This window comes from Pezoporus flaviventris, unplaced genomic scaffold (assembly GCF_033815535.1).
Source record: "Pezoporus flaviventris isolate CSIRO_AGI_PZ_B2104156 unplaced genomic scaffold, CSIRO_AGI_Pfla_v1 ptg000158l, whole genome shotgun sequence".
In the NCBI taxonomy this organism is placed as follows: Eukaryota; Metazoa; Chordata; class Aves; order Psittaciformes; family Psittacidae; genus Pezoporus; species Pezoporus flaviventris.
Window position 1 is genome coordinate 499,870 of NW_026892706.1, and position 26,510 is coordinate 526,379.

Consider the following 26,510-nt stretch of genomic DNA (forward strand, 5'->3'; position numbering starts at 1 on the left):
GGTGGCCACGAGCACCCCTTGGTTCTTCCCCAGGGCGAGACATGACTATCCTGGGGGGCAGTGGGATGCTGGAGCAGGGGAGTGGGTGCTGCTTGAGGGCCGAGAGCTCCTGTGGTCCTTCTCCCCTTCCCTGAGCAGGGGCTCCATGGGCCCTGCTGCTGTGTTACGTGGCTGTTCCGTTGGTCCTTCCCTCTGGCACGGGATGTTAGTGGTGACCCAGCACTGGCAATGCCCCGCTTGGAGGTTTCTGCTGCTCATACAGACAGGAGCCTCAGCTGGGAAACATGAGAGTTATTTTCTTTAATGTAAAGCCATTAAAATGGTTTTTAATTGAGTTCATTTCCGCAAGTTCAATGATAAATTTTTAAGTGCCTCAGCTTGGAGAGGCAGGTCCACGCCTGGCTCCTCCCTTCTCATGCAAGAGAAGCTCCAGGACCTGGCATGTTTCTGGGCTGTTGCTGCTTCCATTCACAGAGATCCTTCGAGACCTCTGCCCCAGCTGAGGGGAAGCTTGGCCCATGTGTGTGGGGTGTGACCCCAGAGCTCCCGTCCCCCCCAGCCCTGCTGCCCGGGGGGGCACTGCTGGGGGACATGGAGGTGCTCTGGGTCAGGTCTCTGGAGACCTGAGCTTGGCTGGGGGACCATGGCGGGTGAGGCAGCGCGGTGCAAGCTGTGGCACCATCTGTGCCCTCGCTGGCAGAGCTGCACAGACCTCGCGGCCGCAGGCGGCTTTCTGGAGGAGAGGAGTGCTCCTGGCTGGTGATGGTGCTCCTGCGAGCCTGGGCAGCACCCATGGGCTGGGGCTGGCATGTGCCACGGTTGTACCGAGCCCGGGGAGTGTTGCACCCACTGGGTACCCGCTGCCAGCTCAGGGCAGTCCCGAGGATTCCCTTTTCCCATGTTGGAGGGAACAATCCGGGCTTGGCTGCTGGCTTTAGAGCGTGGCTCAGCACAGAGCCTTATGTTTGCTTCAGAGGAGAGGTGATCATTCATCCTGGTGCTGGAGGCTGGGATGGCACATGGTTGAGCTCCCCCCACGCTGATGGATGGATGCTTGGGAAGGGCCAAGTTGTAGAACCCCTTGAGAAGGGGCTCTCCTGGAAGGAGTGGGTCCGGCTCTGTGCTTGCTGAGAGCGGCTGCTCGGTGCTGCTCCATGGGGAAATTCCCTGTTTCTGGTTTCCCTGGCAGGCTGACAAGTGCGCACCAAGGAGGCCGCGTGCCTGTGGCAGGAGCAAACAGTACTTAAACACTTCATGGTTTGAGATGGGACCCTTTGGTCCATGGCTACACTGTGGGGCAGGGTCCCCTCACCTGACAGGGCCCTGGGGAGCTGTAGATCAGGGAGGGTTTGGCTCAGAGATGAGCACCCGGCCCCAGAGCTGCTCCTGGCCATTGCTGCCCTTCCCTCAGCCCCCAGCTCCCCTCTCCTTGTCCCTGTGCTGCTGGGATGTGCCATGGGCACACTGGGTTTACCCGTCTGCTGCAGGAGGGGAAGCTGGAGCAGGGGAAGCAGTGATGGGTTCAGCCGGAGCATCACCCTTGGCTCCGTCCCTCGCAGTGCGGGCAGGCAGTGCCTCTCCCAGTGTTCCCAGTACCTGCTCTTGGTCCGGTGCCCGTTGTCCCGCTGGCAGCAGCAGCTGCCGTGGCTGAGCCCGGCCAGGAGCAGCCCCCGGTGCCAGCTGCCTCCGGGCCACCTTCCCTGCTCCTGTCTTTGTTCAGAGGCTTTTCCCTGCCTCCCTGCCTGCTTGTGCTCCTGCAGGAGCACTGGTATTGGAGGGAGGGTGCAGGCTGTGGGAGGTGGAGGGAAGATGGTCTCTGCAGGCAAAGTTCATGGACGTCCATCACTGGCGATGGGAAGTTTTTGTAGGTGCTGATGAACTGCCTCCCTCTGATGTGACATGGCAGGATAAAATATGAGTGACCGCATTCTTTGACTTAAAACTTAATTAAAACTATACATCAAAAACGTGAGACCCCAGGCTTAATAAAATCTGATAAAATTATACTAATACACTTCAATTTCAATTCAAGGCTCCCTGATGGAAGAGCGTGAGAGGCTGAACCCATAACTGGATTAGAAACACCTCCTATGCAATATTTATGGTGCTGTCCTACTTGAGATGCACGGCCTCCGAGGAAGACTCTGGCATTGTGATGAAGAGGAGGTGTCAGCACAGCTTACATGTAAATAGAGGGCAGGATCATACAGGCTCTCCTGGCAGAGGGAAATGCCTCCGGACCCCGGCCATGCCTGCCCCATGCGGTGCTGCCGCAGTCCCTGTCTGTGGTGCTGGTGGCCCATCACCTGCTGGTCAGGGCGAAGGGAGAGCTGCTGAGCTCTGGGAGTGCACGCTGCCCGTGGGCTCCTGGCAGCTGCTGGTGCTTTGCTTTCACAGGTGATTTATTGAGCGAGATGCTGTTGGATTAGAGGCTTAGAGCCAGAGCCCTGCCATTAGGAGCTGAGTGGAGAAAATGAGCCTGTTAAATTGCTGTGCTAGTGTGGCCGTTGCGGCGGGGAATGTGGCGGTTGAGCTGCTGGGGGTGGTTTCATGGTGGGGATGCCTCTGCTGCAGGTAGAAATCAGCAGCAGCACCCTGTGTCCTGCACAGTTACCTCAGGCAGGTTCCCTCCGTCACAGCCTGGAGCATCCCCACTGCTGGAAGTGCTCGCTCAGCCTTTTCCAACTGGCCTCATGTCCCCAGATCTCACTTTCGGGCAGAAATGACCTGGGTTTGCGTCTGTGGAGGGGTTTGTGCTCGGTGGGATTGGGGTTTCCCGGCACGCTCAGTGGCTGCAATGCCACCTCTCCCTGGTGACACGGGAAGCGGCTCTGGTAGACTGCTAACGTGGGACATAAATCGTGGTGGAGACAGGGGAGGTCAGGGCAGGGAGGCAGGACCAGTAAAGCACTGCGGTCATGAGGCTTTGGCCTTAGAGGAGAACCCGGGCTGTAATTACAGAGCAAAGGGAAGCACGCAGCAATGTGGCTGTGGGAGCTCAGCCCTGGCCCTGCCCCGCTGCCCATGGACACCTTGCATGGGCTGACACCGCCTCTGTGTCCTCGCTGCCAGCCCTGGCCTGCTGCAGTGGGTTCTGGGGAGCAATGGCTTTGCTCACAGCCTGGAGCAATGTGATCCCGGGGTCTGCTGCCTCTGTTCCTTGGGTTGCACCTAAAGCCATCGGGACGCCGCGTTCTGCCCTGGCCGAGGGTGATGTGCAGCCTGCCCTCGACTGGGGTGCTGAGCACGGAGAGGGGAGCAGAGCCGTCTGTTGGGGTACAACCGCAGGGCTCCATGTCCATCTCCTGTGGCCTCTGGTGCTGTTCGCTCCACTCCTCTCCCTTCCAGGTGACCGGCGCATGCCTCTGGGGAGTGCTGGCGTGTGTTGGTGTTTCTCCAAGGTGGTGGCAGCCCGTGGTCCTCCCACGGCAAGTGGTCAGGCTTGACCCCGGGTGCTGTAGAGGGGGCAAAGTGGCTGCTGTGTGTTGGGGAGACCCTTCCTGGGCAGGAAGGGACATGGGGGCAGCAGCTCCGCCCCTCACAGGGTCCCTGTCCCCTTGCCCCCTGCCCAGGTCCCCTGGTGCTGGCAGTGAGGGCAGAGCTAAAGGAGAAGAGGGATGGTTCGGAGCTGGTGCCTGTCGCTGCCCACCCGCTGTCCTCCTCCCCAGCCTCACCCCCGGCTGCTCCTCGCGCCGTCCCGCTCCAGTGCTGCCTGCACCACGGAGCTGTATTTGCAGAGACTGTGGGGGATGGCGTGTGTGTAAAATTAGCACTGCTTTGTTAGTCCTTTTCAGGCTAATTCGGAGTGAAATGCTTTAGCAGCGGTGGGCTGATTCTATCAGCAGAACAAGAACTAATTAAATTCACTCTGACCATCAAGCAGTAAATTATTTATACCCAGACAGATGCAATCTAATCGGTAGCATCCAGCCCCACTGAACTTGCATCCTCCTTGCTTGGGGGCGAGGAGCAGGTCCAGCGGGCAGAGGGGCAGCAGGAGGGCTGTGGGGGCAGAGCAAGTTTTGGGCAGGGGATGCAAAGTTGTTTTCCTTACTGGAACCAGTGTTGTGGTGGGACCCATGGCCCTGCCAGGGGCTACAGGGGTGGCAATGAATCCCCCCGACATCTGCCTGTGTGAGCTTCATCACTCCCCTTCCTACATCTTCTCCAGGCCTGGCAGTGCAGTACAGGCAGGGCAGTGCAGGCAGGACAGGCAGCTCAGCTCAGGGCAAATCCGAACTGTTACCATCTCCTCAAGGATGTAATTTTTTGGCTATCTGAGCCTGGTGTCTGATTAGATCATTCTTACATCTCAGTGGCAACCTGACCTTCGCCTGCTTAAAGGCTGCAGTTCACTCTAATTAGTATTGAGCTGAGACCTCTCTTCTCTTGAGTTGAGAGAGTGAAAAACAATTTGCTGGTCCTTCGGGAGAGGTGTAAAGGATTCCAGCAACCTGGGACACTGCTCTTGTTGGGGTTGGTTAAAATCATGTGTTAAAAGGGATCTGGCCAGCAGTTATATTGTAGGGACACAAGGAAGTGGTTGCAGAGCAGCTGCAACAGCACGTTGCAGGGTCCTTGCCTTGCGGGGAAGGAGATCTCCATCCTGTCCTTGGGAGAACAGTGTTGGGAGTACTGGTTTCATTGGTGAGAGCTCGGCTGCATCAGGGCACAGCAGCCAGGAACATGCCTGGGGCAGCATTAGGCCAGGCAGAGCGCACAGGGATGGGTTTGGGTGTTTAATGTCTGGCAGGCGAGAGGCCACAGCAGTGTCTGCGCCACTGCGGGGATGGGGACGGCTCCTCTGGAAGGGATCTGGGGCTTTCGCATTTATTAAGGTGTTTAAGGATAAACTGGCTGTGAACCAGCCTGTATGGGCCGAGCGTCTGTGGTGTGCAGGGCTGGAGCAGAGCTTCCATCAGGGCTGCCTAGCATTTCCTCCAGATAAGAGGGACCGCGGGCAGGCTCCGGCACTTGGCCTTGGCTGCTTGCAGCGCTCGGTTGCTTTCCACTGACTCCTTCCACATTAGATTTATTTTGCTGTATTACTCGAGGTAAAGGCACATCCATGGGTGCGGGCAGCACCGTGCTCTGCTCTGCTGCGTTTTGGGATGCTTGAGCCCAAATGGTGTTTGCATTTGCACCGGCGATTAATCTCTGTAACAGGGGAGGGAACTCTTGTTATGAATCAGGCTCACAACTCTCAGCACACATATTTCCAAAGCCCTGTTGAACTATTAATCCTCTGGGTTCCCTGCGGTAGGGAGGATGGAGGGGGAAATGTCACCTTGTGGCAGGAGAGCTGTGATAGGCAGCCAAGGCAGCCAGCTCCGTCTTGGAGATGGCTCCTGGTCTCCAGATCACTCCGCTGGACCATGTGGCCTCACAATTGATTTAAAAAGGGAAAAAAAAAGAAAAAGGAAAAAGAAGGCAACTGCTTAGCTCTGGGTTTGCTGCTGCTGAGAGGACAGATTTGCCTGCTGGCAGCTATCTGCCATTAAATGGATGAGCTATTCAAGTGTGGGTTATGGATTTAGGATCAGCCTGACTGTGCTGGAGAAGACACACGATGCTGAGCCCAGATGGATGTGTGGTCCGGGACGAGCTGACATGCTCTTTCCAGTAGTGGCAGGAGGTGGGATGGAGGAGCCTTCTCCAGGAGCAGATAACCTTGCAAAGGGCGAGAAGCTCCTCCAAGTTCCTCCAAACTGCTCCGTCCAAGCGCAGGCGGCTTGGCCAGGTTCCCTCCTGGCTGGGAGGGAGGGAGGTTCATGGGGCGGACACAAGCAGAAAGGCTGGAAGTGGAGCAGGAGGAGCAAGCCTGGGGCTTGGCTCATGGCTGAGCTGGATAACTGGAGGCTGGTTAAACAGGCTCTGCTGAGAGGAAGGAATTGGGAATTTCCCTCTGGGTTTGGTGATACTGACAGGAAGAGACCATGGAGGAGAGGGGCTTGGCTGTATTGGGCAATGGGCCTGGGACCTCATCCCTGTGTCAAGCCGTGCGGCACTGCCTGCAAACCTGCCATGGAGCCGAGCTACTGGTGAGCCCTTGGCTTCCTTGGTGCCCCTTCCCCATAGCCAGTGCAGGAGCAGCTTATCAGGGCCCAGCCAGTGCCACCAGCATCCTTCCCACACTGGGCAGCACTGGGAGATGAACTGTGCTTGGCTTGAGCGTTTCAGAGCCTGCGAGCAGCTTCCAGGCTGCGAATGTCCCTTTCCAGCCCCAAGGCTGCCGCAGAGAGCCTCCCTTCTCCTGTGGGCACCAGCACACACAGCCCCGGCACCCGCAGGGACAGTGTGGCAGCAAGGGAGTGAGTGGGACTCGCCAGCAGCCAGCAAGGTGTTCTGGGTTTGGCTCACTTGTGCACTGAGCAGCCGGGAAATGAAGCAGTTGGAAGGCATCTCCCTGGCGTTGCTCCAGGCGGGGCGGGATGCTGCGTGCTCCCTGCCCTGGGATGCGCCCGTGGTCCCTGGCTCCATCACGCCGGCCTGCAGGCGCTGCCGGGTGCAGGCAGTGTGTGGGTCCAAGCCGGCAGCACCAACACGGATCAGGAAACTCTAGCGTTTAAATTTTGTTATTTATTTTTATTTTCCATTTTTGACATTGTTCCTCAGCCCTCTATCGCGCTCCTTGTTAAGCTGTTAACTCACTCCATTTATTTAGTACGAGCATTGCTGAGAGCTCATTTTTATCTTGGTGAAAACCAGACTTGCTCATGGGCGCATAATGAAATTGTATAAATATACCCTTAGCTGGGAATCTAATTTATTTTTCCTGTTCATTATGGGGTAGAAGGCCATTATGAGATGTATAACTTTTTTTTTCCCAGTGCTGGAATTGAAGGGCTGGTGCGGGCTCTTTTTATACTGATGATTTCGTCCTGATTCAATTTAAAGCTGGTTAGAGCTCAAATACTGGAGCATAATTGACAAAGATCAGTGTGGGTTGTAATGCTAATGTCTTGTCTGTGGCTCGGCAGCAGTGCTGGGTGAAGGCAGGTTGGAAACCGCGTCCAGCAGAGAGTGGCTCAGTCCTGGTGTGCCCGGGACAGGTACAGGGAGTAGGATCGAGGTGCCCGGGAGAAGCACATCCCCAGGGATCACTGCCGAGCCCTGGGAGCATGGAGCCCGGCTCGTCTGTGCCACAGGGAGCAGCAGTGCCCCACACCAGGGTCAGCAGGACGTGAGTCTGTCCATTTGTCCATCAGCGGGATTGATTTTTGACTGTATTGATATTGCTATAAAGTCATGTTTATAGAGCTATAATTAAGCGGGGCCATTTAGCAGGCAGTGTTAAGTGCTGAGCAGATTTATGGCACAGTGCAGCCTTCTGCGGTGTTATATTTCACCATGAAGTACACCGGGTTTTTATGCGTTCTACGATTGTGTTCGTTTGACAGTGATTAGTATAATGGGGGGTTCCGGGGTCGTGTTGCCAAGCTAAGGAAACAGCAGTTCTGGTCCAGCTGCAGTATAAACTTAATTGCATCCATTTGCAAGCGACAGGAGCCCGGGTGCGTGGGAGCAGCTGGTGGGGCAAGCCCCGGCTGGTGGATGCTGCTCACTGGCTCTGCTGGCCGTGGCTCTGAGGGTCCAGTACTGAGCAGAGGGGAGGACACATCCTGTGCAGGCACTGGGTGGCTGGGGGGGTCTGTTCTGCTCTGGAGAGAACCCCCCTGCAGTCCTGATCCAGGTCTGGGGCAGCAGCACCAGAGGGACGTGGAGCTGCTGGAGCGAGGCCAGAGGAGGCCATGGGGATGCTGCGAGGGCTGGAGCAGCTCTGCTCTGGAGCCAGGCTGAGAGAGCTGGGCTGGGGCAGCCTGGAGAAGAGAAGGCTCCTGAAGGGGAGACCTGAGAGCAGCTCCAGTGCCTGAAGGGGCTGCAGGAAAGCTGGAGAGGGGCTTGGGACAAGGGATGTAGGGACAGGCCAAGGGGAATGGCTTGAACCTGCCCGAGGGGAGACTGAGATGAGCTCTTAGGCAGAAGCTCTTCCCTGCGAGGGTGCTGAGGCGCTGGCACAGGGTGCCCAGAGAAGCTGTGGCTGCCCCATCCCTGGCAGTGTTCAAGGGCAGGTTGGACACAGGGGCTTGGAGCAAGCTGCTCTATGGAAGGGGTCCCTGCCCGTGGCAGGGGGCTGGAACTGGATGAGATTTAAAATCCTTTCCACCCCAAACCACTCTGGGATTCTATGGGCTCCTGTACACACTCAGGTGGACCAAAATAACTGCTGCTGGGTTCCGGTGCCATGGGGGTGGCGTAGGAGAGCCTGCGGAACCCAGCTCCAATTTGGGGGTACCGGCAGCAGTGGCTCTGGGCTTTGCAGCCCTGGCTGGGCTCCTGCCTTGCCCTGCGCTCCAGGGCTGCTTGGCTGGGGGACGAGCAGGGGCAGCAGGAGAGGGCGGCGAGCGATCAGGGGCCAAAGAGCCCCCGGTGAATTTGCCGTGGTGCAGTTAGAGCTCGCCTTGGCGGGCGCTTGTCAGCCTTCCCTTCGAGCCCTCCACCCCAGTGGCTTTCCTGAGACCCAGATTTACTGGCTCAGCCCTTCGCCGTCGTGACGAGCTGCGGTGAGGTTCTGCAGGGCGGTTACAGACACCCAGGGGAGGCTCTGAAGGAGCCAGTCCTGAGCATCAGGAGTTTCCGTGTCCTTCTGTGGGCACGTCCCATCCTTTAGTGGGGTATGGGGAGCCCCTGGGAGCACGAGCTGTCTGTACCCCAAGGTACAGCAGAGTGAGGCAGCTCTCCTGGCGCTGGGCAGGGTCGAGGTGTGTGTCTCTGTGTCCTGCTGTGTGACACTGGTCCCTCTCCTGCTGACCTAGAAGCAGTGGAGCACTGTGTGAGGCTCATGGATGAGCTGCCACAAGTGCAGTGATCCTATTTCTTCACAAGCAGGGATGGGGTTGGGAGAGGGCAGTCCTTCTTGCTCTTGCCCTTGCTATGTGCACTTTCCTAACTTGCTGCAGGAATCAGATGGGCTTTTGCCGACTAAGAGGTGTTAAACGGCTCTAAATACTCTTCACACTGCAATATCTCCACCACAGCGTTTAATTGAGTGCCACAGAAAGGCCTATAAATAAATGTAATATGCCTGTGCCAGTACCCTCCTACAGCATCTTGGAGCTTGCAGAAAAGTTGACAAGTGGCTTGTGCTCAGGCTGCAGCTCCTGCCCTCCCTGCTCCTGCCCTTTTCTCCCTTTTTCCCCCATCTGAGAGCAAGTGGCTCCAGCCCTGTCTGTGCTGCCCTGCCTGCCCCTGCCTGCGCTGCCCTGCCTGCCCCTGCCTGCCCCTTTGCAAGGCCATGGCTTTCTGCCCTGCTTTGTCTGACACAGCACAGTGTCTGTACAGCTGCATGTCCCCAGGACCAGGGAACCCTGTGGGTGCTGAGATGCTCTACAGCGATGCCATCCTTCTGGGATGCAGCCACAGGAGCAGGGATGGGGGTTCTGGAGCAGCAGCCCGGTACCAGGCTGCAGGACCCATTGCATCAGGAACGGGAAGCTCCTTGCAGGCATCCCCACTGTTCCTGGGGGGTGCACCCCCAGGCACTGCACCCTCCTGCTCCCCAGGGTCAGCCAGCAACAGCAAGGAACAAATGCAAGTGTAGGAAATCAGAGCAGAGGGAAGGGTGCAGAGCATTTCCCAGCTGTTTGTGCTGTTCCTGCATCTGTATTTGTGTCTGGATTCCTTTGTGATTGGAGATCCGTATACACCAAAACAGGCGGATTTCCCACCAGGCTGCTTTAAATCTCTGGCATATCAGACTCCGAGTCCAAGCAGACAAATTGCGCTGTGCTTTATCTGTTGCAAAAGGTACTTTCTGGTTGCTGGCGTGCAGTGCTGCTCCCAAGGAGCACTGCTGAATTCTTTCCGTGTTCCTTCCCAGACCCTTTATCGTTAGAGAGAATAAACAAGCTTAAGAAAGGAGGAGGGGGCAGCTGGGTGCTCCTTGGGACCGCTGCTGATGCGGTGCTGGGTGCTGGGTGTCCTCGGGGTGGCCACAGGACGTGGGATGGAGTTGGCTGCTTGTGTGGGGCTGTTCCCACAGGCACCCCCAGCCAGGCTGCTCCGTGTGATGCTGTGGGGTCCCTGGGACACCCCTGCACCTGGCAGCTCCTCTCTGGGAAGGGAGCGGTGGGGCCTGGTCCGGATCCTCAGCCAACTGAGGTCCCTAAATAGGATGCTCAGACTCGTCAGTTGACTGCCTCTCCAGGCTGATGAGCCACTCTGCTGTTACTATTTAAAATCCTAATTGCTTTAATCAGCTCGCCTTTAGCCGCAGCTCAGCCAGCACAGGCCTGGGCTGAGAGCCCCCTGCGCTCTCCCGGCACAGCTGCATCCCTGGCACACCGTGGCTCTGCACCAGTATGTGCCGATGGCAGGGCTTGGCCACAGCGGTGATGGGCTGGTGGGATGGCTGCAGAGCTGAGTGCAGGTCTCCTGGGGAGCGGGATGACAAGGACTTTAATGGATGAGAAAAGGAGCTGCTGTCATCATGGGCTTTAAGATGCCAATGCTTTAATGAGCTGGGAATTCCCGGTGTCTTCTCCCGTAGCTCCCTGTGCTGGCCTTTATCAACATTAATTTCCTTCCAGGGTAAAATGACTTCTATCGGCCAGGACCAAGGACACTCCTGGTCCTGCTCCCCATTCCCAGGGGAGCACATCCAAGCCATGGCTGCCCTTGCACCTTCTCAGGGCTGAGGTGGAGGTGATGGAGCTGCAGCCAGCCCTGGACATGGGTTTGGTGCCCTCCAGCCCTCTCCTGCCTCTGGCTCAGCTTTCCCAGGGGCAGCTGCAGGGGGTTTCTCTACCAGGGCCTCAGGGCAGAGTGGGATGAAGACGATGCTGGCTGATCAGTGCCAGGTACTGGCTGTGCTGGGCAGGGGCGGTAGATAAGACCCAAACCTGTGGGTACAGTGCCACCGCTGAGGGATTCCCTCCTGCCGTGCTCTGGCTCTTTGGAGGTGTGCAGATCCCCAGGGCCGGTCCCCTTCCTTAGCTTGAGGCTCTGCGGCTGCTAGAAGCCAAGCTGGGCAATAGGGATGCGTTTGCCCCTTGCCAAGAGGGACCTGGCAGGAGAGGGCTGGAAGCGGGGTGCCTGGGCCGGCAGCTGCAGGCAGGAAATGAGCAGGAAGCTGCCTGCTGCGGCTGGCGATGCTGCGGCTGGCGATGCCGTGGGACCTCCGCTGCGGCTCCTCCTCTCTTGTCAAGCCTGGCAGTGTGGAAGGCGTTTTCCAGGGGCCGGTGCTGGCACCCCGGGTGCCAGCTCCCAGGGACAGGCTGCCCTCGCCTTCCGTTGTGCTGTAACTTGGCTTCTCTGCATGCTGCATCCGCTTGCCATCCCTCGGCCAGCACCAAGCACACCCCTGCTCCCGTCCCACCGTGCTGGTGACTGCTCCGGCCTCCACACCAGTGCCTATGGTGGGTTTGGAGGCAGAGCAGGGTCCCTGTCCCCCGGGGCTCGGTGCCTCCCTCACCCATCCCATGCCACCGCAGCCTGCCCGCCGCTGGCGCGCCGGCGATGAGCGGAGCAGGGGCTCCCGGGTGATGTGGCCATGGCCCTGGGGCTGTGTGTCCCAGAATACCCCTGGAGGAGCAGGGAAGCTCTCGCAGTGGGTTGTACAACTCGCAGCAGACTTCCCGGGGAGCGAGGACATCTCCGCATTTATTCAAGGACGTCCCTCCTCAATTAAATCCCAGCATGGCCTAAACAAATGGGCTGCTGAGATCAAAGGGGTTTTTTTCACTCTTTTTTTTCTAAATCATTGAAAAGACGCACTGGAGGGCAAGTGGAGCGTTGGGCTTCTATTTGCCTGGTGGGGAGGAGGAACTTCCATTATATTCCCATAAAGGCATTTGCTGTGTTAACGTAGAGCTGGTGGAGCGTTGTTAGTGGCGGTTCCGAGGTGGCGCCCCAGGAGGCTCCGGGTGGGTGCAGGATTGCTCATCACACACCAAGGGATCTGGAGCCGCTTGGAGAGATGCCATGTCCTAGATCTGGGGCCAGCCCAGACCCCTCACCCCGGCTGTGGGGTTGGTCCCTGCCTGGCTGTGCCTCCCCCAGCCCAGCTTGGATTGATGGTGTCGTTAAAGCATTGGGCTGGCCCCATTGCCTGGCAGGATTGATGGTGGAATCTGCCTCCGTGAAGGTTTTATAGCAGCCATTAAACAGCCGAGAGTGCTGCGGTGAGAGGCTGCTCCTGCTCTCACCGGTAATGATGGGGGTCACTCTGCTGGGGACCCCTCGGATGGGGGCAGTGCCGGGATCCCCCAAGCTACCAGGGGATGGGGTGGATTGGGATGCTGCAGCTGCGCGGGGATGGCCGACCTTGTGCAGGCTGAAGGGGCTGAAGTGCTGCTTGTCTGGGTGTGAATCCCGGGCTGGGTCCACGGAGGAGCAGCAGGGGCAGGGCACGGGCTTGCAGGCACCACAGGGCCTGACCTCCTCCCGCTCCCTCTGCCATGGACCCGTCTGTTAGGAATCGATCCCGTTGCCACCAGCCCTGTCTCCTTTTTCCTTTTAAACGGTGTCACTCTGCTATTTCCTGGCCTCTCTAATAGATTTTTATATAATCACTACAGTGCACTTTTAAAGAGTGATAGATCACGTTCATTGCTTTTCCCTGTGATTAATTTCCCATAATAGTCCTCTGTAACACCAAGGCAAAGAGAGGAGAGAGAAGAAAACCCCCACATTATCCACTTTGTGCTCAGAGTATAAATGAATTAGATTTAATTTTTGTTTAATTGTTTCCATAGCTCAGCCCCTGCTAACTTTGCAGGATAATTTATTTTGCAGTCTTGGGGAAAAGAAGGGAAGAAAAGTCCGTGCCGCCGCACGCTCTGCCATCGGACGGGAGGTAATTACAGCTCCGAGCCTTATCTGCTCCTAATTACTGGAGCCGCCTTGGCCACGCTCCATTGGTGGGTCCCCTTTGCACACCCCAGGTCAAGCATGGACCAGGGTGTGGGGCCCAAAGCTCTGGGGAGGGGCTGGGAAGGGACAAGCTGGGACATGGGATGTTCTGATGTGTTTCCATACCCAAAGTGCAGGAACCTGGGGGCTACCGTGGGGCAGGGCTGGGCTCCCTTTCTGCTGTCTTGTGCTGTGGGCACCACAGTGTGATGGAGGTGGGGGTCTCATTCCCACGGGACACCCTGGCCCCATGGGACGTCCTGACTCCACGGCGCTGCAGAGCGAGAGCAGGCTGGTGACTTGCATCTTGGGCTGACAGGTAGCCAGGGCGAGGGGCGCTGGCTCTGGCCAGTAGATTTTTTTGGAGTAGCCCGTTAAGGGGAAGGTTCTGCAGGGAAAGTCGGAGCCGTGGGCGCTCTCCTGGCCTGGCTGAGCCTCGGGCATTCTGCTGTGGCCAGGTCAGAGCCAGCCCCCAGGGAGATGCTCGCCGGGGCTCTTCTCTCAGCTCCACGGGTCTGAGGCGGCGCTGTCCTGGCCATGCACAGGGTCCTTGGCTTCCTGCGAATCGTGTCCGACTTCCCTGTGCCGCTGCCTGAGCAGGGGTTGTGCCAGCAGCAGGGACAGGAGGCTCTGGGAGTTGCTGCTGGCATCCAGCATCCTCCCCTCTAATGGCCCCCGGCCACTGGAGCCTGGTCCCATCCTGCTCCACTGTGATTGTGGGGAGAACAGTGGGGCCGGAGCCACCGAGTGTCCTCCTCATCCGGCATCACCATTAATCACCACCGTGGGGGCATCACGCCCCTGCTTAGAATGCATGGGCAGTGCCGAGGTGAGGCAGGAGCTCGAGAGAGACTCTGCTAATCTGCTCCCTCGGAGATGGGCTACCTTCGGCCTGTTAATCAGTTGCAGTAATTACAATCCCAACTTTACATGTGGAATGTTAATTAAAGGATGGGACACAGGGACCTGCAGCCTGGCAGTGAGCGGTGTGCTGGCGGCGAGGGCTCGCTGGGCTGGAGGCTGGGGGTGACCCCTGAGCCCTCTGTCTGAGGTGCTTCTCCTCCCTGCACAGAGCCGTGGTGATGCCGGGCAGGGTCCGGTGATGCCGGGCAGGGTCCAGTGGTGCCAGGCAGGGTCCAGTGGTGCCAGGCAGGGTCTGGTGGTGGTGCTGGCAGGGCACCAGCTGGTTCTGGTTGCTGTCAGTTAGTGCTGCCTCTGCTTTGTGGTTCCTGGAACGCAGCTGCTGCTTACCTCTAAAATTTCTTTGCTGATGTGAAAGGCAAGATTTGATGGGGAAATAGGATATTGCAGGGGGAACCTAACTGCTCTCCCTGCTGCCTGCCCTGGCTCTGCCCTCCCTATACTCCTGAGCCTCCCCTTCTCTGGGCTGAGCAGCTAGCTCCCTCTGCATCTCTTTCCTGTGCTCTGACCATCACTGTGGCCTTTGCTGGATTCACTCCAGTGCATCAGCCTGCCTGCACTGGGGGCCAAAGCTGGATATGGCATCCAGATGTGGCCTTGTAGCGGCAGGGCTGATGGGGGGCACGCTGCTGGCTCATCCCTCTGCTCCAACAGCATGCTTCTGCCCAGCTGGCCATGGCAGCTCTGCTCTGGGGACAGGGCTTGGTGTTTTCCTTCTGGGACTTCACCAGGTCCCCCTGAGCTGCAGATCCATCCCATGATGCCTCGCCTTGGTGCTGGGAGAAGATCCTTGCTCTCCATCCCACGCTGTTCTTGCTGCTGGTAGCTTTAGCCCTTGGCTGGTGCTTGTGCCAGTGCTGAGAGCTGGCTGATGCTGGTGTGTGGGCAGTCGAAGCCCCGGGTGCTGCCTCTGCAGAGCCCTGTGCTGCGATGCTTTGAGAAGCATCCCTCTGACCACGCTGAGCCGCAGTTGTCCCTTCCCTGTCCCTGAGGAGCACGTGGCGTGCCGGCAGCCTGCAGCCCCTCCGCTCTGCTCTGTCCATGCCCTTGGTGTGTTTGCTGGGGCCACGGCTTCCCAGGAGATCACTCTGAGAGCCCAGGTTTGAGCTGAGCCCGGAGGTGCTGGGTGTTCCTCGCCGCTCCCCGCAGTGTGCCCAGGGCCTCATTAGGTGCAGTGAGCAGAGGAGGGATGCTGGGAGAGCCTCCTGCAGCTGGCGGAGGTGGGCATCAGCCGGGGGAGGCATTAAAACCCTGGTCAGCAGCAGCGGGGAGCGGTGCTGAGGGATTTGCCTGGGCGTTAGTGCCCTGGATTATTGCTGCCAGCAGATGAAGGAGAGCAGGGAAGAGGCGTGAGCTGAGAGCAATGACAAAGAGGGGAAGGAGAGGAAGAAGCCCTGGAGGAGGAGGAGGAGGAGGGGGAGGCTGGATCAGTGCCGCAGGCAGTGCGGGGTGCTCCAGCAGTGATGCTTTGCTGTCTCAGCATCTGCCTGGTCCCTGCTCCCATGTGTGTCCTATTCCTGTACCCTGTCCCATGGCAGCCACCCCCCCCGGTGCTGCCGGGGGCTCCTTTCTTGTGTCTCCTTTGTTTTCCCCAGGGGAGGTGGAGCTGCCGGTCACTCGGATCTCTCACTGTCGCTTTCCCATGGGGTCTTGACCAGGTTCAATAAAGCTCTTCTGTCTCTTCATCCACGGTGATCATAAATCTGGGGCTTGTTTCAATGGGCTCTGGGCTGTTGCCAGTCTTCCCATGATCCAGCTTCTCAAAATGAGGAATGCTTCTCCTGGCATTTCGAACTCCCTCCCATCACCGGCGGCGTTGGAAAGGGCAGGGGGAAGGATGTGTGCGCTGCAGCAGCCAGCTCTGAAGGCAGCACCGGGAGCCACGAGTGGCTGGGAGGGCTGGTGAGGTGCAGAGCGAGGCACGGTGCTGGCACTGGTGCTCGGGTGGGTCCTGGGGGTGCCCCTGTCCCGCCTGCCCGTGCCAGAGCCTTCGCTGCTGAGGAGCTCGGCAGCATGAATACTGTGCCAAGGTAAGGGAACAAGGGGCTGGTGCGTCCCGGAGCAGAGTGCGGTGCCGGGCTGGCTTTCCGCTGCCAGGGCAGAGGTGGCACCCGTGCTGGTGATGTGCCCGTGCAGCTGACTCAAGCTGTGTTGGGGAGAGGTGAACCTGGAAAGCTGCTGTAGCTCTGGAGGAGCAGCACTGGTGGTCGGTGTTGCTCCAAGAGGAGCCGTGCTGTGTACTCGCTCTCCAGGTTTGGGATCAAGGATGATCCCTCAGGAGCTCTGTCTGGGAGCAGCAGGACTGCAGCCTGGAGGATGGAGCATGAGTGCGCTCAGAGCTGGCAGGGCTGAGCGCGGGGGCCGGCCCGTGGGGCAGCCGGGGATCAGGAGTCCACCTCGAGCTGGGATGAGGGATTCCCGCTCCCTGGCGCCCGGCCCTGCAGGGATTCCAGCAGCTGAGCACGGGACGGCTTCTCTAAAATACAGCCAGTGAGCAGCTGATGGCAAGGGACAGGGTTTAAGATCTTTATGGGGAGGAGGAGCGGGCTGCATGTGCTGAACACATCCCCGGGTAGCTGACTGTCCCCTCGAGAGCCCGGGCAGTGTGTGGGGACCACTGCTGTCCCGCTGCCCTGTACAGACCCATTGTTGCCTCTCTGGCTGACCCTGCCAGCCTGATGAACAGCCCTTTTCCTTTAGAGCATTTTGGACCTGCTCCGTGATCTGTCAACCCCTCCTTCCCCAGGTACCGTTTCGCAGCTGTATTTCGGTCACGCGGGAGGGGGCTGATGGGGGTCGTAGTGCTGGTCCCAGAGCTCCTGTTGACATCGATCCCACTTTGGGATACCTTCATCCTTCTGTGCTAGAAAGTGCTGGCGTTTCTCCATGCAGCTCCTTCCTCCTGGCAAAGCACCAGCTGCATCACCGGGAGAGACACAACACGGCTTTCCTGTTCCTTGTTCCCTGCCCTCCTCCCTGCTGCCTACCCCAAGGGCTGCCTGTAGTGGCTGGTTGTGCACCCTGTGAAATCCCATGGCCCGTGAGATCCCGGCTGCACTGAGCCACTGATGGGCTGCTGCTATGGGGTGCAGGTATGGGCATGACCATGTGTCCTGGGCAGCCCCTTCCTGCACCGTACCACATGCTTTCCATGCAGTTTGAGCTCTTCCATCTCATTCATTTTAGGATTAATTAAAGCATTTCTCATCCCTCCCTCTTTCTCTTCCTCCCTCCCTCTCCCCCATTGCACTCAGCTGCACGTGGATTTTAGGGTTGTGCTTGTTTACATCAGTTACATTTACATTAATGGGGTTTTGTTTTAGGGAAAACAGCAGAATTCCCACAAAAACAAATGTTCTTTGTGTCTCACGTGGGCACTGTGGCCCTGTTGGAGTGGAGGCTCTGAGGGGGGTGCCCTGGGCAGCAGCTGTCCCTCATCCCCAGTGGTGGGTATGGAGAGCTCCCACAGGGACTTCCAGCATCCATTGGGTACAGGCTGCAAGGCGCAGCACTGTGGGATGGGTCCCACACATCGGCAGCAGCAGGCGCAGATGCCAAGCCACTGGCTCTGCCACATGCACTTGCAGGGATAAATCCCATCCCGGAGCGGGGCTGCTGCTGAAACCTGCCTCAGCCGGGGTGGGCAGCGGCTCCATCCCCTTCCACCAGGAAGTCGGGTGGGGGAGAGCGTTTTAGAAGACGAAAGAGAAAGGGGAGGGAGGAAGTGTAATGACTTCCCCAAATGGCTCTCAGCCTGTGTGTGCCTCTAAAGTTGCCTTTGTGCTCCTGCAGTCAGGCCGGGCAGGGCCTGGCCCCAGTGGCGTGGCGCCGGCCGCCTTTGTCAGCGTGGCTGCGGTCCCGGTTATTAGCCAGGATACAGAGACCCAGAACCTCAGATCTTCTGTGTGGCTGGTGGGAGAAATAAGCAGAGCTGCCTTATCACGCTCATTTAACTGGTTAATACATCTTCAGAGCAAATAATGCAGTCTGTGGGTGAATTGCTTAACCAACCTCATTACTATTGTGCATTTAGCAGCTTGGAGGAAGATAATACCTTTCAGGTTTGACCCAATTTTAGTTTTTGTTGTCATAACCATGGAAAATCGACCTTCAGAGACCCTCAGCAGTGAGCCTGAATAGGAAGTGATTTACAGCAAAAGTGCTGTGCAGAATACCTAATGCACTTGTGCAGAGAAGCAGGCTGCAGCATAGTCCTGGCTCTGCCCCGGCTCCTGGCACACGCTGCGCATCGTTTGGGATGGGGTCTGTGGTGGCTCAGCCATCACCGCTGCTTCACCTCACTGCACGGTGCTGTGCTTCACTCCCTCAGCGCCAGGGTGCTCCTTGGTGGGGCTGGCAGAGGCACCCTTTTCCCTGGCCATCACCGCTGGTGCCACTGGCTGTGGTGGTGCAGGACCCTGATGCTGGTGGCTGTCACCATGGTCCATGGCAGAGGTGCATCTGCAGAGCAGTTCTGCACTCAGTGGGTGCCATGCCCAGCCCAGGGGTTCCCAGGGGAGCAGCACCCCAGCCCTGCCTTAGCAGCTGCTCTGCCTCCGAGCATCAGGGCATGAGTGAAGGCAAAGAGGGGGAGTTCCTCAGTTCAAAACTGGAAACCAGAGGGCTGTAGACCTGTAAAGCCTGGGGGGGGTGCCCCACAGGTTTGTGCTTGCCTGGCAGGCAAGGGGGGCAGGGACTGATGTATTCCCTCTGTCTCCCACCCCGTGGCTCCCATGGCACTTTCTGGGCCTATTTTCTCCATCCTTTAGTTCAAGATTCCATTCCTTGCCTGTCTTTTCCTTTTTTTTTCACAGCTCTTTCATCTAATCGTAATGCACCTTTAGTCCAGCGGGGCTCTTGAGGCTGTGGTAACTCCCTGCTCTCCAGAGCTGGGCTAGGAAAATGCAAATGCTCCGAGAAGGGATGCACCCAGCCCCCTGAGAGCCTCCGCTTGCCTCCCTGCTTGGCTCCTAATGAGCCTCTTCCTTCTGGCTCCTCATCCTCTGCCCGCTCGCAGCCTTTTCGGGACTGTGATGCGCCCCCGGTGAGGCTGCACCCCACGAGCGGGCTCTCAGCCCGGACCTTCCTCTCCCCAGCCCCACTGTGAGTGCCGCGAGCCTCCCGCCTGTGCCTTGCCTGCAAGTGCCCCTCATCCGCCCGGCTTGCGCCGTGGGAAGCGGTGACAGCCCTGACGCCGCGGTGACAGCCCTGACGCCGCGCCGGCAGCGTTCCCACGGGTGGCATGTCACCCGCGCCGGGCGGGGGTGGTTCCCGTCCCTTCGGCTCTGTCTGTGGCAGGCAGAGACTTTCCCAGCTCCGGCGGCGGGGCTGCGTGGGACCTTCCTCTCGCTGCGGTGGGGAGGAGGGCGGCAGGGAGGTGACAATCCTTCCTCCCCTTCCCCTCAGGCAGCTGTGAGCGTGGATGTGCCACCCAAAGCCTGGATCCTGCTGCTGCTGCGGCGTGTGGGAGGTCCCCGTGGTGCGGGATGCAGCCGACAGCAGAGCGGGTGATGCCCGGGGGGGGGGGCTCTGCCTGCTCCCATGGGGGTCTGCCAGGGCTGTGGTGCTGGGGGTCAGTGGTGCTGGGGGGCTGCTGCCACAGGGATGTTCTCCCCAGGACTGTGCTGGAGTTGGGGCACAAAGCAGGCAGGTAATATTAGGTTGCTTTAATTCTGCTGTTTTGCAGCTAGAGGAGAAGCTGCTCTCTCAGCACAGGAGTTGAAACTCTTTAGCCTTCCTCCGTGTCACCTCTATGGACATGGATACCTCCAACTGTGACGTAAGTGAGACTTGGGGGGGGGAACATCTTCTGTTCAGCATCAAAATCCTATTACCAAGTGCCGTGTTCTGCTGCACAGATAGCAGGCTCGGCGCAGATAAGTGGGAAATAGCTCCTGATCCAGGCTGGAGCAGGAGCCATATCTCTGGCTGCACAGGCTCAGAGTGCTGCTTCATTGCATTTGCTGCTGAAAGGCAATTCCACTCTCCCCCTCCTCCGCAACCAAGGGAAAAACCACTGCGGGAATTCGGCCCAAACCCCCTCTGTCCTCCCCAGCACTGCCCCATTGAGAGGGGTATCTCCATCACCCCACTGTCACGGTGGGGTCCAATGGACAGTGCTGGGCTGGGGCCGAGCACCCTCCCAGGAGCGAGGGGCCGTGGCTGGGGCTCAGCCTAAAAATGAGCCCTGAACCTGCACCCGTTGTCCTGCACCCCTCATCCTGCCCTTTCCACAGCAGCAGCAGCTGCCAGGCCGGCCCTGGGATTGCGGATGCTGCGGGCAGCTGCATCTTTCCATCTCCTCCCTGGGGTGCTGCTGGCTTTGATAAAACCTCTTAGCCTTCCTGGGGCTGGCTTGCAGATGTAATCGCAGTGTTTTATTGTGTGGTAAAAGCCTGGTGGTTCTTGGGGAGATGCCCTGTGGGGCTCCACAATCCGCTTCCGCTCCCCTCCTGGGGCTGGACTGCTCGTTTGCGGGGGGAACATGTCCCTGCCGCGGTGGGGAATGCGTCAGCTCCATCGTCCCTCTGCACACCCGTGGGTTTGCTTTTGAAAATAGAAGGTGCTGAAAAAACATGACTGTGCTCAGCTTGTTTGAGGGATGCCGCTGGGTTTTCCCTGTGTTGATCGTGTCCTGCCCTCGCTGCTTGTGCACGGGGGGGGGTTATTTTGGTCTTGGGTAAACCCTGCAATGACAGCCTGGAAGCTGCGGCTGAATGAGTTTGTGTTGGAAATAAGGTGTTGGGGAGGAACCCCGTGGGATTGGGCTGGGACAGGCCAGTGTTGAAGGGGACACCCCAGTGTTGGGGTGGTGGGGCTGGGGAGCTGGAGCTCCCCACTGCTGAGCTGTGCTCAAGCTCTGCATGCTAATCAGGAGCAGAGCCGGATGAGCAGGACTAATGAGGCAGAAGAGGAATTCCAGCAAGTTTGGGGAGCTCCTGTGCTGTTAAACCGTTCTCTGGGGGTTCTCTGTGGTCTGTCTCCAAAGTGGTGGCAGGCGCCTGCCCGTGTTTCGTGCTGATGGAGCAAGCCCAGCAGCACTGGCCAAGGCCTCCCAGGGGGCTGCGAGACTGCAGGGGCAGTTCTGTGCTGTGTTTGAGATCCCTCTGCCCGTCTTCTTCCTCATCCCCCCCGCCCCCGGGTCAGCATCCAAGAGCCTGTGGGCTGCCATCAGCTGCTTTCCATCTCTCCTGCCCCTTCTGACTGCCCCCAGGGCTGCCACGCTCCTGCTCTGCTGGGAACAGGCATCCCTGTTCAGGCACATGCTGCTGCATTTGTTGGGATGTTGCTGGGATGGATGACTGGGGAATGCCGGTGACTGCCTCTGGGGATTGCTGCAGAGCCAGCCCAGGGGATCCCAGCTCCATTTCTGTTTCCCTCTCGGTTTCGGCTCATTGGAGGCAGGAGGATGATCCGTGAGCCACACCACTGCGGGCATTTTTCTTTCCTTTCCTCTTCTCCTCGCTTTTTAATGAGCCAACCTTGGAGGACCTTGAGAGACGCTCCTGCAGCTTTGCTGTGACTTATCTCCCGGCCTCTGCCCCCTATTCTGCTGAGGGGATAAATCTCGCTCCCAGCGCGCCGAGCCCTTCCTGCTGTGCAGTGCAGGCATAGGAATTCCCGGCAGGCAGGGGCTGCCTGGCGAGGTTTGTGGGGTGGATGTTGCTGTCGGTGCCATGATGGATGGATGAATGGATGGATGGATGGGCTGCCTGGGGGGACAAGCTGTTAAATTATCTCCTGTTCAACCTGGGTCAGGGAAAAACAACTCAGACCTGCTGAGTGTGATGTGGGACTGCAGGATGCCGAGGAGGAGGCTCTGGTGGCGACAGGGAGGGGTATTTTTCCCTTAGGAAGAAGCCTTTGCATTTCCTTGTATCCATTCCATGTGCTCTGCTGAGGCTCCCTGGGGAAGCAGAACCAGCCTCAGCATCCTGCATCAGTGCAGAGACTGGGACATGGTCCTGCTGGGGACCCTCCGTGCACCCCTTGCAGCTGTTCCCCGGGGCTGGATGTGATTCCCCCTCTGTGGGGGCTTTGTGGTGGGCAGGGTCCTGCTGCCAGGGTGCCTTTGTGCATGGTGGGCAATGGGGCCACTCTCCAAAGCTCTCTCCAGCGTGAGATGATTGGTGCTGCTAAAGAAGCAGCGCCTGGAAGCCATCCCTGGTGTTCAGAGCGTCCTCCTCCGTTAGCAGCAGCGGTGCCCACACAGGGCCAGGGCTGGAGCCTCTCCCTCTCTCTTTCAGGCCAAGGAACTGCTGCTGTGAGACCCCAAAGGCTCTTCCAGACAGCTCCGAGGGGCAAAGGCGAGTGTGAGCTCCTGCTTGCGACCACAGCACCAGGTTCCTGCTCGTGGCCTCCAGGTACGTGGCTCCCACTGGGGAGGGGGGGGGGGGGGCCTGGGAATGGTTTTCGGTGGAGGATGAATCTGCTGCTTCCCATAGGCTGTGCCTGCTGCAGCAGCCCCCGGTTCAGCTTTGCACTGGCACTGAGTACAGACCCCATACCCACCCATAGAGGCACAAGTGCCCAAGGCTCAGGCTCCGTGAGACGACTGGTGAAAGGGGCATCACAGGGAGAAGCCACGGCTGTTCTGCTCCTCATGGGATGGGAATGGGAGATTCTAATCCTGCCCTGTGGGCTGAGCTCCTTCTGCTCCATAGGGCTGCCAGTGGGGCAGTGGCAGGGTCCTGGTGCTGGGGAGACGCACGTCCCTGCCTTGCAGAGCTGCTCTCCTCTGCCCTGGTCCCAAGAGCGTGCTCAGGAATCTTCAAATAGGGAGCGAGATTTTGAGCATCCTCATCCCTCGGCAGGGCAGAGGTCGTCCCAAGAGGGGGATTAGAGAAGCCTCTGCAAAGAGGCTGTGCAGATGGATTTCCCCAGCTGCATTAATCAGTTTGAAGGCAGCAAAGGCAGCTGAGCTCTGTGTATCACCTTGAAGCTTTTTTCCCTTGTCTTTTAGAAAACTTTGGGTGGATGTTATTGCTCATGAAAGCGAGGGGCTGATCATACTGGGAAGGAGCAGGCGTAGTGTGGGCTGGCACTATTATGCAAGCTTCCCACATGCCGCTGTGCCAGTGCACTCCGTTCCAGAACAACAGCACGAGCCCATGTGCCAGCCCGAGCCCACCCCCGGGTCTGCCGGAGCACCGCGGGCTCGCTCTGCCCACATCGCCCTCACCACGGGCCCAGCCTGTGCTGCCCTGTGCTGCCCGCATTGCCTGCACAGAGATCTGAGCCCAGCAGTGGACAGGGGTGGCAGCACGAGGGCGATGCCTGGTCCTGCCCAGCCTCTGCTGGGGGGGGAGAAGCATGGGGCTGTGGGACAAGGGTCCGTGCAAGGCTGCCCACAGCTCCATGGTGCACCAGAGCTGGTCTGTCACGGGTGCCCCATGCAGAGCAGGAGCCATGGGTGCCTCTCCTGGGACCTTGCAGTGCACTGGTCATGGGGCTGGGGCTGTGCTGCTGTTTGTGGGGGTTTGCAGTCGGTTTTTACCCCAGCGGTGATGTTTGTTGTGTCCCTGCACAGGAGATGAGTTCCCATCCTGGGAATTTGCAGCTGTTGCAGCCAGGACCCGCTCTGGGAGCCAGAGCAGAGCTGGGTTCACTTGTGCTCAGACCAGAGCCTCTTCCCCAGGCAGATTTCTTCCCTGCTGCTTTCTGCTCTGCCCTGAAACCTCCCTTCCTGAGAGTCACCTCCTTCACTGGGGCCATGCATGAAGGCTTTGGGTTGCCGGCCATGAGCTGCAAATGCTGGTGTCAGTGCCATGCATGAGGCTCATTGGGGTGGTGGGAGCAGCCTGGAGGAACGCATCAATGCGGAGCCCCTGCAGCCACTCTCCCCATCATCCCCAAACCTGCTGGAGCCTGCCCGGGAGGAGAGTGCTCCATAAAGGGAGGCTTGAAGCTGAGCAATGGAGAAACATCTGACAGGGGAGCCCTCGAGGCGCTTTTGTTCCAGCGAGTGGGAGTGCGAGATCCGCTCAGACATGAAAGGCTGCGCAGCTCCGTCCCCAAAGTCACAGCGAGGAGAAGGAGGACGGGGGGTGTGCGGCTGCACCGGGAGGTCATCCTGGGAACGGCTGGCACCGGGATCCCCGCTCCCTCCCTCCTCTCCCAGCGAGTAAATTAGGTCACACTCGAAAGCCAGTTTCTTGGCGGTGGATTTAATTTAGCTTTTCCAGGCTAGTTATCGTATAATAAATTCCGGGAGATTTATAGAAAACACGCCCGGGGAGGCTCAGCCAGTGTGTAACGAGATTTGTGCCTATTTCCCGCTGTGGAGCAGCTCAGTGGGCACAGGGCTGGCAGCAGGGGCACAGGCAGGTCCAGCAGCAACATGAGCCCTCAGGGGACTGCCCCAGGATCGGGGGGGGGGTCACCCCACAGTTCCCTGGGGCACGGGTGCATCATGGGGGCAGCTGTGCTCTGCCCCAGCTCCCCACAGCCATAAATCACCGGGAGCGGCTGAGCTGTTCATCGCTTCTCTCGCATTGCTGCCGTGAGCAGCGGAAGTCGGAGCCCGTGCCGTGGTGCCCGGTGTGGGGAGGACCTTGCGTCTCCTCCCTTGCTCCCGTGGCGCAGGCGGCCATGAGCAGAGCTGACATCCGCAGCTCTTTGCTCTGCCCGTGCTGGAGGCGGGTTTGCCAGCGCCCGGGGAAGGGCCGGGAAGGGAAAAGCGCCGCGGTTTGCCGGGATTTGCGGTGCTTGCAGCGCGCCGGCAGCAGGGCTCCGAGGGCACTGCCAGCCCCGCTCCCCCCTCGGCTCTCGCTGCTAACGCCGCCCAATTACTGTCTTATTAGTCACTCCGCGTGTTAAAGCATTAAGCACAATTAAGGGTGAGAAGAGTTTCCAGATGTAGCAGCAAGCGCTGGAGCCGGGAGCTGGCAGCTCTGCTGGCTGCTCCCATATGGGAAGGATCTCATCACCACGGAGCTTGCTGCGGTACCACCAGGACCGGCCCGCGGGACCCTGGGGCCACAGAGATGCGGGCACTCGGTGGGTGACCCCGGAGGGTGATGCCCACCTCTGCCATCAGGGGCCGGGAGCATCTCGGATGTGAGGAGTAGCCGCTGGGATGCTCCCTGCCGAGGGGATTGGCTGGACACTGTGGCTGCCCCCTCAGTAGAGGCACCCCAAGCACCACTCGAGCACTTTGGACGTGCTCCCCGTTATTAAGCTTGCAAATGAGCTCCAGTGAAATACTCACCTGCTGGCTGGGCTGGGGGGTGAGTCAGTCCCTCGCTCGGTGCCCAGCCGGTGCTGGCAGCCCCGTGCCGTGGCCGTGCCACGCTTCCTGGTGAGAAACCGGTGCTGGGAAAGCGCCTGGCTGTGAGCAGCGACCCAAGTGCATCTGGGACACAGTGTGTGTGGGACAACTGCCTCGGTAAAGATAGCACCCGTGCTGTGACAGTTTGAAGAGCAGGAGAAATAGAACAAGAGACGAGTGTGACTTCAGAGCCCAAGTGCAAGTGACTTCAGCTCCCCATAAATAGTCCCTGGGTGGTGCTGGAGGGAGCGAGCTGAGAGCAGGCGGCTCCTGGAGGCTGTCAGGGTGCTCCTGTGGCTGGTCCCTCCTGTGCAAGGTAGGTTGTATCCTCACTATTGCATTGGAGGTAATGGTGGCCTCTGCCCAGCCACTGTTCGTGTGCTGCTTGCCCGGTGCGTTCCTCTTCACTTGCCTTCACATGGGTGGTGACCTGCAGCTGGCTCTTGGCTGGGGTGAGCGCGCTTTATCTTGGCAGCCCTGGCGTGTTTGCCTGCTGGGGGTGGTTGTATTTATAGCCGTGGCCTCCCCATGCTCCTCAGCACCAAACCCCCCACCTTGCAGCCCCTGCTTTGGGAGGCTTTCCCGTCTGCTCCTGGAGGCTCTGGGGGCTGTGGTGACGTGGAGGCTGCCCCAGTGGGGCTGCCTTGCCAGTGCAAGGGGCAGAGGTCCCCAGGGTGGGGATGCTGCAGTGCCCTCATCCGTAGGCTGGTATGGAGCAGGGGCAGTGGAGAGGGACGGTGGCCTCTGGTGTGTTGCAGTAATTTCCCTCCTGCTCTCCCCAGGGCGAGGAGCGGTTCTCGGACAGATGGTGTTTATGAGTGACCTTGTATCTCTGAGTGATTCCCTTGGCTGCTGACTAATGGTGGAGCTGCGGGAAGCGAGCAGCGGTGCTGCAACCTGCTCATGCCGGTGGGAGTTTGTCAGGGAGCCAGGACCGGGGAGGGCTGTGGGGTGAGCCAGGGACTGGAGCCGAAGCCCCATGACCATGTGGAATGGCTGCGAGGAAATTGGATGTGCACTGTGGTCCCCCACGCCCCTTGGCCATGGGAGGAGTGCAGTGTGTCTGGTGAGGCTCTTCTGATGCTCCCTCACAGCTTCTCCATCCCATGCCCCTGTCTCCTTCACCTCAGCAGCGATTTCGCTCCTCCTTGCTCCACTTGCTCCTCTTTGGGAAGAGCCTGAATTCCCTGCAGTAGCCGCAGCAGCGGCACCTGCAGTCAGCGTGGCTGGGCCAGGCGTGGGGCAGCCCTGGGTACAGGGTGCGTGGTGGCACCACCGGCATGGAGCTGGGTCATGGCCATGGGGCTGAACTTGGCAAGTGCACTGGGCACTGGTGAGGTGCAGAGCCCAAAGGACAGGGATGGAAGGTGTGCCCCCCCCCCCCCCCCCAGTCCACTGACCCCCAAAA

The 26,510-nt window shown here is 59.0% G+C and overlaps 2 protein-coding genes across 10 annotated transcripts in view; one reads left to right on the plus strand and one right to left on the minus strand.

Annotated features, from left to right (window-relative positions):
- The window catches only part of RBFOX3 (RNA binding fox-1 homolog 3), a 137,629-nt gene that overhangs the window by 42,013 nt on the left and 69,106 nt on the right, over nucleotides 1-26,510 (plus strand). For all 9 annotated transcript variants that reach the window (XM_061479832.1, XM_061479833.1, XM_061479835.1 and 6 more), the window contains exon 2: nucleotides 22,080-22,196. The gene's annotated coding sequence lies outside the window, so the exon portion shown is untranslated. The remainder of the gene's footprint in view (nucleotides 1-22,079; nucleotides 22,197-26,510) is intronic.
- Nucleotides 1-26,510, minus strand: part of ARL16 (ADP ribosylation factor like GTPase 16) — a 252,529-nt gene that overhangs the window by 7,560 nt on the left and 218,459 nt on the right. The window lies entirely within an intron of this gene.